Here is a 14,649-nt window from a genome sequence, read left to right on the forward strand (position 1 = left end):
CGTGGTACGACCCACTTTGACGCCCGACGATAGATTTAGGACGTCACTTGTTATTCTTGGAGTCACTGATGATGAGACGTCCTAGGTCACGCCCGACGATAGAATTTGGAAGGCATCATGTATATAATGATTAGGGTTAGGGTGCACAGATTTCAAGTGAGCCCGACGATAGGTCTGGGATGGTAGCTGTACACACTCAAGCCTCAGTTTAGATATTTCTTTGTTTTGTTTCTTGAAGCGGCCTGGGGAAAGGTCGCATTTACAATACGATATGATTTTATGACGAGGGTCAATGCGGAGCTCTCCATTGAGATAACGGGACTGCTATCAGAGAAGTGAGGGCTGTCCAAGTGTTGGATATCGGCTCGACATAGATTAAATGTTTTTACTGTAATTTTTCGTGCGTGCTAAGCGTTAATGACTTCGAGATGTTAATTTATTTTTACGGACTTTATTGTTTTCTCGTTTTAACGTACGTTCTCGTTTGATAGTGTGCATATTGACACTCAGTGTATTAGTGTGAGACTTGAGTTGCGAATGCGGTTTCGATTCGTCAGCCAGTATTTTATTTTATGTTTAATCTTGTCGTATTTTCATTCTTATTCATAGTTAACGTAAGTAAGTAATCACTTTATAGTAGTGTGTTGGGACAGACAGTAAATAGAGAGATCTGTACTGGTAGCATTGTTTTCAAAGGAAAGAATTCCTTAAAATTGTAGTAAATTGTAGCGTGGACTGGTAATTTTATTAAGCATAACAAACCCATTTCAAACCTGAAAATCGGTTCAATAATAATATTTTCAAGTGACTTTTCACTTTTGATTAACTTCAGTGTTTGGCATTTCTTCTAAATGCATGATTAGTAAGTGTTTCCTGCATTTCGCAGTTTTGTTCCTTTAGAACGATCTAACGTAAGATCCTCCCGGATCCTGTTGTTGTTGGTTCCTTCCGAACAGCTGTTTGGGGTGATGCACAGTTAGCATCGGGATTATCTTATCACTTAAGGGTGTCATGAATGACAAATACATGGTGGAATTTTATTTCAATTGTGAATGATGCTGTTAACTTATAGTGAACACCATGCTTTCCCATAATATTTCGCAACCTATCCAAAGCAACTGATAGTCAGTTTGGTTCGATTAAGGGTCCATTCGGCGGATGTTCCGTATCCGTGAAGGGTATTTGACTGGTGGATAACCTTAATGGAGAGAAAATCAGGCGTTCTACTTGTTGAAAGTCAGATTTTCCACGGATCGTGTGGATTAACTCTCAGTTCTCGTTTGGAATAATAGGTGCCCGGTTTTCAGGTCTTTCCTTTTTCAGTTTTTCAGTTTCGCTGTCCACTAACATATTAGCTTCTCCGAAGAAACTCTTCGGCTTTGTAAGAAACAAATTGGCGTTATGTAATGTGACTGTGTTTGGAACATTCAAAACCAATAATTTATATTGTTTTTTCGCAAGAATGCCTATTAAATTAATTATGTTATCGTGCTATTTCAGTTTAATAAAAGTTAGTAAGCACATTTTTGCTCCTCATTTCAAGTAGTTAGGCTTTCTTCTGAACCCCATCGTTTGGTTAAGATCGTGACCGAATTTATTCCCGCAACGACCTATGATTTAAGAGTTCTAAATTGTTCTACTGTAGCAGCCGTGGCCGACCAACGATGGAATGGTAAGTTCAAGGGTTCAATACTATAACTTGCTCTAGTACACCGTCTTTGATGGGTCATTTTCTTAGCATGTGCATCATTACTACGTTTGTCCACCTTTCGTATTGTTCCCCAGATTCTGAGGAACATAAATTGTCATAACTCTCTGTATCAGCGGCTTGTCATGACGCACTTTCTTCCGTGCTGTCTGGGGCTCTTTGCACTTTCATATTTTTCATTGCCGGGCTGAGTGACTCAGACGGTTGAGATGCTGGCCTTCTGACCCCAACTTGACAGGTTGGAACCTGGCTCAGCCCGGTGGTATATGAAGGGGCTGGCATACGTCAGCCTCGAGTCGGTACATTTACTGTCGCGTAAAAAACAATTACATTATTATTATTATTATTATATTTTTTTCAGTATTGATGATCTTGATTTGATCTCTTCTTTCCGGCATAGAAGAAAACCAAGCATCGGGTTAATACTTTTTAAAATACTGACAGATATACAAAAAATGTAATACGTTACCGGAACGATTCCCATAGAAACAGTCTTTACAGTCTATTGACCTAGAGTTAGTTACCGGCTTTTAGAAAATGTTTGTACAAAGTCTACATATACACTGACTGACAGAGCAAATGCAACACCAAGAAGGAGTGGTTCGAAAGGGATGAAAGTTGGGGAAAAACACAGACGGCACGGACGAATAATTGATGTTTATTTCAAACCGATATGCAGGTTACACAATGCGCACGGCATCGACTCAGTAGGATGTAGGACCACCGCGAGCGGCGATGCACGCAGAAACACGTCGAGGTACAGAGTCAATAAGAGTGCGGATGGTGTCCTGAGGGATGGTTCTCCATTCTCTGTCAACCATTTGCCACAGTTGGTCGTCCGTACGAGGTTGGGGTAGAGTTTGCAAACGGCGTCCAATGAGATCCCACACGTGTTCGATTGGTGAGAGATCCGGAGAGTACGCTGGCCACGGAAGCATGTGTACACCTCGTAGAGCCTGTTGGGAGATGCGAGTAGTGTGTGGGCGGGCATTATCCTGCTGAAACAGAGCATTGGGCAGCCCCTGAAGGTACGGGAGTGCCACCGGCCGCAGCACATGCTGCACGTAGCGGTGGGCATTTAACGTGCCTTGAATACGCACTAGAGGTGACATGGAATCATACGAAATAGCGGCCCAAACCATGATGCCGCGTTGTCTAGCGGTAGGGCGCTCCACAGTTACTGCCGGATTTGACCTTTCTCCACGCCGACGCCACACTCGTCTGCGGTGACTATCACTGACAGAACAGAAGCGTGACTCATCGGAGAACACGACGTTCCGCCATTCCCTCATCCAAGTCGCTCTAGCCCGGCACCATGCCAGGCGTGCACGTCTATGCTGTGGAGTCAATGGTAGTCTTCTGAGCGGACGCCGGGAGTGCAGGCCTCCTTCAACCAATCGACGGGAAATTGTTCTGGTCGATATTGGAACAGCCAGGGTGTCTTGCACATGCCGAAGAATGGCGGTTGACGTGGCGTGCGGGGCTGCCACCGCTTGGCGGCGGATGCGCCGATCCTCGCGTGCTGACGTCACTCGGGCTGCGCCTGGACCCCTCGCACGTGCCACATGTCCCTGCGCCAACCATCTTCGCCACAGGCACTGCACCGTGGACACATCCCTATGGGTATCGGCTGCGATTTGACGAAGCGACCAACCTGCCCTTCTCATCCCGATCGCCATACCCCTCGTAAAGTCGTCTGTCTGCTGGAAACGCCTCCGTTGACGGCGGCCTGGCATTCTTAGGTATACACGTGTCCTGTGGCACACGACAACACGTTCTACAATGACTGTCGGCTGAGAAATCACGGTACGAAGTGGGCCATTCGCCAACGCCGTGTCCCATTTATCGTTCGCTACGTGCGCAGCACAGCGGCGCATTTCACATCATGAGCATACCTCAGTGACGTCAGTCTACCCTGCAATTGGCATAAAGTTCTGACCATTTCTTCTTGGTGTTGCATTTGCTCTGTCAGTCAGTGTATTTCGATTATTTTTAACTGTAGTGGAAAAATGGCATAGAACAAATATTTGCCACGAACTATTTTCATGTAAAACCAACCGGCAAAAATATACACCTTTTTCCATGCTTTTGTGCACCTTCTGATCCCCTTCCAGTGGTTATTTTTGAACAATTTATAGCTAAGATTTTAATCGACTTTCTTCTAAACTAAAATAACAATTTTCATTAGAATCTACCCAGCCATTTTCCCGTATTCTTGTAACAGACACAGACAAACTTTAAAGTGAAATCCACATAGGCCATTACAATGACCGACTGACAATCTCATCAACGAACGGTCAGTAACCGTTGTTTACAAATAATAAAGGGGCAACAAGATGAGTGCACAGGTGAATCTAAACAACGGACTAATGCAAGGATCTGACCTGGCCCCTTTCCTGTTCAGTTTGTACATATCACAAATGCCTGAAACCACAGCAACTAAGTTTCGGTATGCTGATGACTGGGCATAGAGGTCGTGAAGTTACCGAGTCCGTATTGACCAATGATTTAACAATTGTTGGTGAATATTTCCGTACATGGAGGTTGCAGCCAAGTGTCGCTGAGAAAGAAGTCTCACCGTTTCACCTAAACAACAATTTGGCCAAAAAAGTGCTCACGGTCTACTTTGAAGGAAGGCTACTCAGGCATAACACAAACCCGAAATATCTGGGGGTCACAATTCATAGAGCGCTCACTTACAAACAGCACCTATTAAGAACAGCGGTCAAAATAAGAACTCGAAATAACCTACTCTAGAATCTCTGTGACACATCATAGGCATCCTCTGCATCGGCACTCCTTATTTCGGTTCTTGTGCTGGTTTGTCCTGTTGCGGAATATTTCTCTACAGCTGGATCAAAAGTACTCACACAAGACTTGTTGACATACAGGTCAACCTTACCACGCGTCTTATAACTGGGACAATCTGACCTACACCTAAATTCTGGTTACCCATAGTTACACCTACAACACCTCCTTCTGTGCGGCGTGATAGAACACTTGCACGGGACTACGAAAAACCACAGAAATATCCTCACCTCCCTGGTCAAGCAAACATCGCAACAATCAGTAAAGTAAGGAAGCTGCAAGGATGTTAGTTGACAACGGGTTTAATATCTATGACTGCTGGAAACACACATGGCAGATTAAAGCTACGGCGGAACAACGTAAGATGCTGTGTATATCCTCCAAGCCATCTGGCTTTGGATTGCCAATCAAGAGCTGCTCGGTTCTTAACAGAATAAGAACCAACATTGGCAGGTGTGCCGATTTACTGCACAAGTGGAAAAAAAAATAACTTCTTCTAATTGTGACTCTGGTGCTCTAAAGCAGACTGTTCACCATATAGTCCAAGAATATGTTCGGAGAGCTATTACGAGATAATTATTGTACAAATTTTACTAATGTTGCCATATGCTAAATAAAGTGAAAAACGATAAAATATCGGTCTTAAAGTTAACGCTGTCACATGATATGCTAGAACAAGTGAAAAACAGGACAGTTTTTCAATTTTCACGAAAAGTACTACGTTTTGTTCTAAAAATTCCAAGTTCTAGAGCTGGAATATATCGACCACAGACAGCACTGCTCTATCGTTTTGTATAAAATGCCTGACGTTTGCCTCACAGTAAGGAACGAATAGGAATACAAAGGTGAACCAGCGTGTCACCTAATAGTAGTTATCAGATCATGTATGAACCAGAAGAATGGCATGCTACGATTTATCGGAGATCAGTGGCAACACACGAAACAAACAACATCACAACAAACACCAGTCAATGTAATGTAATTCTTGAACAATTTTATGGGATTTCGATATTGTAGGCCTTTCAAATTATTTGTTTTCCATTTCATGATATTAATAGGCATTCCTCCATTTAGAAATACACTGACTGACAGAGCAAATGCAACACCAAGAAGGAGTGGTTCGAAAGGGATGAAAGTTGGGGAAAAGACAGAGACGGCACGGACGAATAATTGATGTTTATTTCAAACCGATATGCAGCTTAACACAATGCGCACGGCATCGACTCAGTAGGATGTAGGACCACCGCGAGCGGCGATGCACGCAGAAACACGTCGAGGTACAGAGTCAATAAGAGTGCGGATGGTGTCCTGAGGGATGGTTCTCCATTCTCTGTCAACCATTTGCCACAGTTGGTCGTCCGTACGAGGCTGGGGTAGAGTTTGCAAACGGCGTCCAATGAGATCTCGCACGTGTTCGATTGGTGAGAGATCCGGAGAGTACACTGGCCACGGAAGCATCTGTACACCTCGTAGAACCTGTTGGGAGATGCGAACAGTGTGTGGGCGGGCATTATCCTGCTGAAACAGAGCATTGGGCAGCCCCTGAAGGTACGAGAGTGCCACCGGCCGCAGAACATGCTGCACGTAGCGGTGGGCATTTAACGTGCCTTGAATACGCACTAGAGGTGACGTGGAATCATACGCAATAGCGGCCCAAACCATGAAGCCGCGTTGTCTAGCGGTAGGGCGCTCCACAGTTACTGCCGGATTTGACCTTTCTCCACGCCGACGCCACACTCGTCTGCGGTGACTACCACTGACAGAACAGAAGCGTGACTCATCGGAGAACACGACGTTCCGCCATTCCCTCATCCAAGTCGCTCTAGCCCGGCACCATGCCAGGCGTGCACGTCTATGCTGTGGAGTCAATGGTAGTCTTCTGAGCGGTCGCCGGGAGTGCAGGCCTCCTTCAACCAATCGACGGGAAATTGTTCTGGTCGATATTGGAACAGCCAGGGTGTCTTGCACATGCCGAAGAATGGCGGTTGACGTGGCGTGCGGGGCTGCCACCGCTTGGCGGCGGATGCGCCGATCCTCGCGTGCTGACGTCACTCGGGCTGCGCCTGGACCCCTCGCACGTGCCACATGTCCCTGCGCCAACCATCTTCGCCACAGGCGCTGCACCGTGGACACATCCCTATGGGTATCGGCTGCGATTTGACGAAGCGACCAACCTGCCCTTCTCAGCCCGATCACCATACCCCTCGTAAAGTCGACTGTCTGCTGGAAATGCCTCCGTTGACGGCGGCCTGGCATTCTTAGTTATACACGTGTCCTGTGGCACACGACAACACGTTCTACAATGACTGTCGGCTGAGAAATCACGGTACGAAGTGGGCCATTCGCCAACGCCGTGTCCCATTTATCGTTCGCTACGTGCGCAGCACAGCGGCGCATTTCACATCATGAGCATACCTCAGTGACGTCAGTCTACCCTGCAATTGGCATAAAGTTCTGACCACTCCTTCTTGGTGTTGCATTTGCTCTGTCAGTCAGTGTACAAATTTCTAAAAAATGCACACTCTAATAATTATAAAAACCAAGTATGCAATTATGAGACCTTAGTATTATAATTTAGTATAATTTAGCCGCCTCCACCTCCACCTCCACCTCCACCTCCACCTCCACCTCCACCTCCACCTCCACAGGCTCTCGGAGAGGCCTCTTCCATCTTCACATCTACATCTACATAGTTAGAGGCCTCCGCCGCATGACTGCGCTGGCTAAGAGCGCGAGCCTAACCTCATATCGCCATCTTGGAGGGGCTTAACCTAACTTTTCATGCGTAAGAGAGCTAGCCTAACCTCATGGAGGGGCCTAACCTCAGTTTTACAGCCGGATGCCTTTCCTGACGCCTAATAGGGCGAGCCTAATCTCACATCCGTCATCTTGGAGGGGCTTAACCTAACTTTTAACGCGTAAGAGAGCTAGCCTAACATCATGGAGGGGTCTAACCGCAGTTTTATAGCTGTATGCCCTTCCTGATGCGAGCCTAATCTCACATCGGCTATCTTCGAGGAGCTTAATCTAACTTTTGACGCACAATACAGCAAGCCTAACCTCATGGAAGGGTCTAACCTCAGTTTTACGGCCGGATGCCTTTCCGGACGCCAATTACACAAGATGGCGGTTAAGCATAGTCTCTTATGAGACTCCCTACGGACGCTTGCGCAAGATGGCGGCTATACATAGCTTCTTATGAGACCTTTTAAGGGCGCTTGCACAAGATGGCAGCTGCAAGATGGCTGCTATACGTAGGCTGGTATAAGACTCCCTAGGGACGCTTGCGCAAGATGGCGGCTATCTAATTCTACATGATGGCGACTATACATAGCTTCTTATGAGACGGCTTAAGGGTGATTACACAAGATGGCTGCTATACATAGGCTTTTATGAGACTCCCTAGGGATGCTTGCGCAAGATGGCTGCTATGCATAGCTCCTTATGAGACGCCCTAGGGATGCTTGCGCAAGATGGCGGCTATACATAGCTCCTTATGAGACGGCTTAAGGGCACTTGCAGAAGATGGCTGCTATACATAGGCTCGTATGAAACGCCCTAGGGATGTTTGCGCAAGATGGCTGCTATACAATGCTCCTTATTAGTCGCCCTAGGGATGCTTGTACATAGCTCCTTATGAGACGGCTTAAGGGCGCTTGCACAAGATGGCTGCTGTACATAGGCTCCTATGATACGCCTTAAGGGTGCTTGCGCAAGATGGCTGCTATCTAATTATACAAGATGGTGGCTATACACAGCTCCTTATGAGACGGTCTAGGGGTGCTCAAACAAGATGGCTGCTGCTCTTCTGAGACTCTTTAGGGACACTTGCGCAAGATGGCGGCTATCTAATTCTACAAGATGGCGGCTATACACAGCTCTTTATGAGAGGGCCTAGGGGTGCTCGCACAAGATGGCTGCTGCTCTTCTTAGACGCCCGAGGGATGCTTGTGCAAGATGGCGGCTATACACAGGCTCTTATGAAGAAAGCAAGCTTAGAGGCTACTGCGCAAGATGGCAGCTGCTGTTATGAAGATCCTTATGCATGCGGTGGAGGGCAATTTGAAATTCTACGTGCTCTTGTTTGTAAACACAGCTACGTGCTTTTTTGACAGCGGCCTTTTTTAATCAACAAAGCATCGTACTGCCATCTTTAGCTACTATCTTAGGTACGTGGTAGCGGGCAATTTGAAAAAAATTCCATGTGCTATTTTGAGAGCGGCCATCTTTAATCAACAGAGCATCGTGCTGCCATCCTTAGCTACTATTTGCTATGTGGTGGAGGGTAATTTGAAAAAATCTACGTGGTTTGGACAGCTGTCAGCCGCTATCTTTAAAAATAACACATCGTGCTGCTATCTTTACGACACTAAACCTCATCCTTATACATGTGGTGCAGGGTAATTTGAAAAATTCCACGTGCTTTTTGACAGCTCCCATCATTAATTAACAGAGCATCGTGCTGCTATCTTTACAGCACTAAACATCATACGTTTGAAATATGGTGGCGGATAATTTGAAAAATTCCACGTGCTTTTTTGACAGCTGTCGGCGGCTATCTTTAAACAATGGCGGCTATACATAGGCTGTTAATGGCTCCTCCTCCTCATCATCCTCCTCCTCGTCCACCTCCTCCGCCTCCTCCTCTGTCAAGGCATAGTTTTATATCTCTATCCAACCAGTTCAAACCTGCATCGCCAAGGCAAGAGTGTGCACGTGCTGCAGTAATAACATCATTGTGCATGTTTATACTTGCAGATCACAAAAGAAGTGATTGAAACATAACAAGACTAGAGTCGAACACTGTACTCGATGTCGTTAACTTCAACATGTGATCAGAACATTGATTGATGTGTTGTGATTACAACATAACAAGACTATAATAGAACACGATACACGATGACGTTAATTACAACATGTGTTCAGAACATGTCAGTTGATACCCTTGTTCTACGAAGATGGATTCGAAGAGAGAAATAAAATAAGAAAAGAATTCTGAACAGCTTGTGCAAGGTAGCGGCTGTTATAACGTCCTCCTCCTCCTCTTCCCGCGCGGTTAAGGCATATCTCTATCGAACGTACAACGCGACGTTATGCATAAAGCAGTGCACACGGTGCACATACTGCGTAGCCAACTCGCTCGGTAAACGATAATATGAATACAACAAAAGTATAACTTTAAGTGCTTTGACTTTTGTTATTTGTCTAGTACGAAAATCAAAAAGTACAGAACAAAACCATACGTCGTAGCCAGCTCGCTAAGTAAACGAGTATATGAATATATTAAACGTACATCTTTAAATGATTTGCCTTGTCTTGTGCGAATATCAAAGAGGTATAGAACAAAAACCATACTGCGTGCCATCTAGTTCGGTATATGATAATCTGATTTAGTTACAATAAAAAATCATAGATTGAAACCCTGTTCTCTTATCGCAAACACGGAAAGTGAAATTAAACAGAACGCCTAGTGCTATAAGAAATACATTGGTTACATTTAAGACCCCCTAGTAGGCGAACAAGTTATCGCATAAACATGTAACATGAAATATCGTTTCGGAAACATATTGTTTCAATCTGTTGGCATGGGTTAGGAGATTGTAGCTTGTGCAGAAAGTAAAAATTAAACAGAGCGCCTAGTGTTATAAGAAATACACTGCTTACATTTAAGTCCCTTGCAGTTGAACAAGTTATCGCATAAAAATGTAACATGAAATATCGGTTCGGAAACATATTATTTCAGTCTGTTAGCATGGATTAGGAGCATGTAGCTTGTGCAGTAGAGGGCTACTATGCAAGATAATTGCAAAATGCTGAACCGAAAAATAATTGTGCTACACACATAATAGAGAATAAGACCTAAGGGTTATATCTTATTAGAAGGGCAAAAGGATAAAAGGACCCTTCCTCATCCCCCTCCTCCTCTTGACCGCGTCCTCCTCCTCCTCCTCCTCCTCCTAGGGATAAAGGGCTAAAGGGCTCCTCCACCACCTCACTACGCCCTCCTCCTCTTAGACGGAGTTAGCTGAAGTTGGTACATTTTAACACCAGCAACATCCTCATCGACTGTTATCAGCAAGAACGCTTCTACTTTGTTAAGTGTAGCAAATTAATCTCTATTGGTAAATGGTTTTGTGTTCAGAACCGAAGAAATTCATGCCACACATAACAGGGAATGGATCCCAGGGGTCACGCCTTATCAGAATTACCTAATACATTATAAAATCCCCGACCTATTAGTGGTGCAATGAGTTGCGTTTATCTAACAGAAATCAGTATCTGCTTGATAGTTTTTTGGGTTTGGAACACTGAACTTTTCAAGATGGCAGCAGTGAGGTTAGCGATGTTCTGTTGTTGGATTTTAAATTCCTCGCTACGACATGAAAAGGTGGCAGCCTTGAAGTTTAGCGCCGTGAAGATGGCAGCAGTGAGGTTAGCGATGCTCTATTGTCCTTAAAAGTGAGGTTAGGGTCCGTCAAGATGACAGCTGTCGAGAAAGCACATAGATTTGTTTACAAACAAGACCACGTGGTCGTGACGTCGCGGTCACGTGGTTTGCTACGTCAGCACACGAAGTTTAAAATCCAGAATAGGTTTGAATCTATGTTTTTTCTATTGTAACTAAATCTGATTATGGTTTGTGTTCTATACCTTTATGTATTCAGCACGAGAAAAGGCAAATCATTTGAAGTTGTAAATTTGATGTATTCATATTATAGTTTACCGAGCGAGCTGTCTACGCAGTATGGTTTTGTTCTGTACTTTTCGATTTTCGTACAACACAAACAATAAAAGGCAAATCATTTGAAGTTATACTTTTGTTGTATTCATATTATCGCATACCGAGCGAGTTGGCTACGCACTATCTGCACCGCCTTATGCATAAGATCGCGTTGTACGTTCGATAGAGATATGCCTTAACCGAGCGGGAAGAGGAGGAGGACGTTATAACAGCCGCTATCTTGCACAAGCTGTTCAGAATTCTTTTCTTATTTTATTTCTCTGTTCGAATCCATCTTCGTAGAACAAGGGTATCAACTGACATGTTCTGAACACATGTTGTAAGTAACGTCATCGTGTATCGTGTTCTATTATAGACTTGTTATGTTGTAATCACAACACATCAATCAATGTTCTGATCACATGTTGAAGTTAACGACATCGAGTAAAGTGTTCGATTCTAGTCTTGTTATGCTTCAATCACTTCTTTTGTGATCTGCAAGTATAATCATGCACAATGATGTTATTACTGCAGCACTTGCACACTCTTGCCTTGGCGATGCAGGTTTGAACTGGTTGGATAGAGATATAAAACTATGCCTTGACAGAGGAGGAGGCGGAGGAGGTGGACGAGGAGGAGGATGATGAGGAGGAGGAGCCATTAACAGCCTATGTATAGCCGCCATTGTTTAAAGATAGCCTCTGACAGCTGTCAAAAAAGCACGTTGAATTTTTAAAGTTATCCGCCACCACATTTCAAACGTATGATGTTTAGTGCTGTAAAGATAGCAGCACGATGCTCCGTTAATTAATGATGGGAGCTGTCAAAAAAGCAGTGGAATTTTTCAAATTACCCTGCACCACATGTATAAGGATGAGGTATAGTGTCGTAAAGATAGCAGCACGATGCGTTGTTTTTGAAGATGGCGGCTGACAGCTGTCCAAACCACGTAGAAGTTTTTCAAATTACCCGGTACCACATTTCAAAGGTGGTACCTAAATATGGCAGCACGATGCTTTGTTGATTAAAGATGGCCACTGTCAAAAAAGCACGTAGCTGTGTTTACAAACAAGAGCACCTAGAATTTCAAATTGCCCTCCACCGCATGCATAAAGATCCTCACAACAGAAGCTGCCATCTTGCGCAGTAGCCTCTAAGCCAGCTTTCTTCATAAGAGCCTGTGTATAGCCGCCATCTTGCGCAAGCACCCCTAGGGATACTCATAAGAGCAGCAGCCATCTTGTGCGAGCACCCCTAGGCCATCTCATAACGAGCTGTGTATAGCCACCTCCTTGTAGAATTAGATAGCTGCCATCTTGCGCAAGCGTCCCTAGGACATCACAGAAGGAGCCTATGTATAGCAGCCATCTTGTGCAAGCGCCCTTAAGCCGTTAGATAAGGAGCTATATATAGCCGCCATCTTGCGCAAGCATCCCTAGGGTGCCCCATAAGAGCCTATGTATAGCAGCCAATTAGTGTAAGCGCCCTTAAGCCGTCTCATAAGAATCTATGTATAGCCGCCATCTTGCGCAAGCATCCGTAGGGCGTCTCATAAGGAGCTATGTATAACAGCCATCTTGCGCTAGCGTCCCTAGGGAATCTCATAACAGCCTATGTATAGCAGCCATCTTGTGCAATCGCCCTTAAGCCGTCTCATAAGGAGCTATGTATAGCCACCATCTTACGCAAGCATCCCTAGGGAGTCTCATAAGAGCCTATGTATGGCAGCCATCTTGTGTAAGCACCCTTAATCCGTCTCATAAGAAGCTACGTATAGTCACCATCATGTAGAATTAGATAGCCGTTATCTTGCGCAAGCGTCCCTAGAGCGTCTTATAAGAGCCTATGTATAGCAGCCATCTTGCAGCCGTTATATTTTGCAAGCGCCCTTAAGAGGGCTCATAAGAAGCTATGTATAGCCGCCATATTGGGCAAGCGTCCGTAGGGCGTCCCATAAGAGCCTATGTATAGCCGCCATCTTGTGTAATTGGCGTTGGGAAGGGAATCCGGCCATAAAACTTAGGTTAAGCCCTTCCATGAGGTTAGGTTTGCTGTCTTGTGCGTCAAAATTTAGGTTAAACCTCTCCAAGTTAGCCGATGTGAGGTTAGGCTCGCGTCAGAAAGGACATGTAGCTGTAAAACTGAGGTTAGGCCCCTCCATGATGTTAGGCTAGCTCTCTTACCCATAGAAAGTAGGTTGAGCCCCTCCAAGATGGCGGATGTAAGATTAGGCTCGCGCTCTTAGCCAGCGCAGTCAATGCGGCAGAGGCGTCTAACGAAAGCGTGTGGAGGTGGAGTTGGAGGAGGCCTCTCCCGAGAGCCTGTGGCGGTTGAGGTGGAGGCGGCTGAATCCCTGACTTATACTACTGACCTTGATTGCACTTCATTTCTGTGAAAACAGTACATCAAGAGCAATCCATTTCAGAAATGATTGGAGTAAATTATTTAGGTGATTCACCCGGTATAAATACGAATGAATGAACCTTATAAGCTTTTAGTTTTAAGTGACAGTTGATATCGCAATGATAACCAAGGGTTAAGTGAATGAGGTCAATAAAATAACCTACAGATATGGATAGGTGTGGTGGACTCATCGGTGTGCTATCGTATGAGGTGCGATCAAATTATAACACATTTTCTCAGAACTGGAAACAGATAGAATCATCCGAATTTTTAAAAAAGTAAGCGAGCGTTCATTGACAGAGATGGCAGCACTGTACAGCACAAAGAACCCTAGCGGCTGGGGAGAGAGTGAAGACTGTTTTTGATACTTAAATGGCGGCGTTTTCATTACAAGATGAGCGTGTAATCATTTGTTTTTCTCCATTTGCATGGTGTGACACCAATTGAAATTCATCGCCAGTTGAATGGGAGATGCGGTGATGGTTTCATGGATGTGTCTACTGTACGTTCGTAGGTGCAACTTTTCAAAGAAAGCAAAACGTCGCGTGAAAAGAAACCAAGACAATCTCTGCCTGCACAGGCCTCTCTGGCGAAATGTCGAGCGAGTGGAGAAAGTTGTTTTTGAGAATCGCGGAATGAGTGTGGGACAGATCGTCTCCAGAGTTGGCATTTCTGTGGGATCAGAGCGCGCAATCCTCCATGACGACCTGAAAATCTGAAAAACGGAAAACGGCCGGAAAAGGCTGGACGTGTGCTCATTCAGCGAGACAAAACTCCAGCGGATCGGGCGAAAATGACGCAGCAGTTTCTTTGGAAAGCAACTCGATTCCCCAAGTTCCCTGGTCACGTGGCCTGGCTCTTAGTGAATTCTGGCGTTTTCCAACGATGAAAAACACTCTCTGTGGCCGTACATTTCAGTGGTCAAGAAAGACCCCTAAAGAAGCGTTGGCAGTGTCACGGAATGAAGGCGTCCACGTTGTGAGAAATGTGTACGGCTGCAAGGAGATTA

Source organism: Anabrus simplex, chromosome 5, assembly GCF_040414725.1.
Source record: "Anabrus simplex isolate iqAnaSimp1 chromosome 5, ASM4041472v1, whole genome shotgun sequence".
Taxonomy (NCBI): Eukaryota; Metazoa; Arthropoda; class Insecta; order Orthoptera; family Tettigoniidae; genus Anabrus; species Anabrus simplex.